The sequence below is a fragment of the Piliocolobus tephrosceles genome, chromosome 14 (assembly GCF_002776525.5).
Source record: "Piliocolobus tephrosceles isolate RC106 chromosome 14, ASM277652v3, whole genome shotgun sequence".
In the NCBI taxonomy this organism is placed as follows: domain Eukaryota; kingdom Metazoa; phylum Chordata; class Mammalia; order Primates; family Cercopithecidae; genus Piliocolobus; species Piliocolobus tephrosceles.
The window spans coordinates 73,498,727-73,500,877 of record NC_045447.1 but is presented as its reverse complement, the minus strand read 5'-3'; the positions used below and the strand labels follow the sequence as shown (position 1 = coordinate 73,500,877).

The window sequence follows — 2,151 nt, the reverse complement described above, 5'->3', positions numbered from 1 at the left end:
TAAATAATTAAATATAAAGTTCAATTCAAATTACATTCAGAGTATTTTCTGCGTTAAAATTTTGGGGTTTTTTTTTTTAGTTTATGGAATTGAATAACCCAAGTAAAATATTTCTGTAATCTCTTAGCTACTATAATGTTAGATTAATTAGAACAGTCCATTCCCCAACCATTTGGAATAAACTGAAAATTGCCGTAACATGATACGCCTTACTATTAGTATATACTCAAGAGACTTAGAGCACACAAGATTTGATCATGTTATAAAATAAATTCAAGCTACAGTTCTTTTCGAATTTGTCTAGCAGGCTTTCTAGTTTTTTGCCAGAAAGCCCCCCACTCAATGAAAAATAAATAAAATAAAATAAAATCAAGCTACAAATGAACGTAAATCCTAATATGATTATCTTATGGTTAAGAGATTTACTCCCAGTTCTTCTCACCATAACTATAATGTACAATAATACGAAAAGCTCATTTAAAGTCATGAATTCCAAACTCTTCCACCATCAATTCATTTTCCAGAGCTATCAAATAAATACATTGCTTAACTTTGATTTGTTTATTTGGTGCCAACACACAGAATCTTGATGATATGCACAAAGGATGGCTAAGCTATATACGATGCAGCTCGGAAAAGTCATTTCTGCACCATCACACACGATGAAGATCGCCTGGTCCTTGAGATCCCTTACCACAGGATTCTATCTTGCTTATCAAACATCCCACTACCCAGCAAAATCTCTCTGGAACTATCTCAAACACTATCATATCTGTGAAGCTCTATCTCATCCACCAACTACATGTGATTTTCCTCTCACTGATCCCACAAGAAGCAAAAGCTGAACCATTTATCCTACTATGCTTTGTATTGAAGATATTTGCATATTTGTCTTTGGCTCTCTGTTGGACTCTGAGGTCCTCAAGAGTAGAGAATGTGTCTTCTCATATTTATATTTATTCACTTTAGTGTCTAGAACAGTACAGACTCTCAGAAAATAAATTTAACAGAATCTTTTTTTCTTTTTTTTTCATTTTTAGAGAGTCTTGATATGTCACCCAAGCTCTCTTCAGCCTCGAAGTCCTGGACTCAAGCAATCCTTTGACCTGAACCTTAACAGAATCTATCTTACAAGACAAATGGCAACTTGACTCAAAGCTCAAAGTCTCATGCTGGTCTCACGTGGAATTCTACCCTTTATGCTTTATAGAACGGAATTCTCTCCTTTTTTACTTCATTATATGATAATTAGAATATTTTATGTGATTAAGTATAGATCTATGGATCAAATTTTCTTCTTTGGTGTCTCCTTTCCCAATCAAATCTTAATATATTAGAATTTTAAATAAAATAACTAAACAACCTAATCATGTAGGGTAAATCCTGGGATCATTGAGTCCAGTTCTCCAGAAACTCTTTAAGAAATAATCAAGATAAAAAATCACTTGAAAAATTTTTCACAGTTTAAATCACACCAAAGTGCCATCCTACCACTCCCTGTGCCAAGAATGCAGATAATACTGCTTTCAAACAGGGATTATTTAGAGAATGGAAAACCAAAAAATTCTGGGTTTGCTGGCCTAAGCATAGTAAATCAGCAGAGAAGTTCTGATATTTACTAACAGGAAAAAGATTATAAATGGAAGATGTTTAAATCTACCAAAATCATTCTGAATTATCTTTAACAAAGAATAGCTTCCTGTTGCATTCGAAAGCTAGCATAGCATATTGTCTAAAAGCTGTGACTTTTTTACCCATCCATTCATTTAACAAATGTTTATTAAGCACCTACTCTATGTTAAGTGTTGATCGTGGGAGTTGTAATTCTGCAGTCCATACAAGAAAGCTGTGCTTTCTTGAAGTTTACAGGTAGTTAAATACATTTAATCTGCAATACTGGCCCCTACTAGTGCTTCGGTGATCATATATAATAAATACAGTTATTTTAGTCACAGACTTCTCATTGATACAAATTTACAATGAACTGTAAGTCAAAGTATCTAGGTCCTAGTCTCATTTCTGTAGTTCTGTAGTTTACTTCTCATAGAAGTCACAATAACAATTCAGAGCCTCGCTTTCACATGTAAAGCTTGAATGCGTAAGTCCCGCCTGCTTTCCTTACAGGGTTATTACAAGGATTAATAAAAAGAT

General features: G+C 33.6%; 1 non-coding gene across 1 annotated transcript; it reads left to right on the top strand.

Moving 5' to 3' along the window:
- Positions 1 to 273: 273 nt before the first annotated feature.
- Positions 274 to 336, top strand: LOC111543452. Its single transcript, XR_002731872.1, has one exon. It is a non-coding gene; the product is annotated as a U7 small nuclear RNA (small nuclear RNA).
- The last annotated feature ends 1,815 nt before the right edge of the window (positions 337 to 2,151 follow it).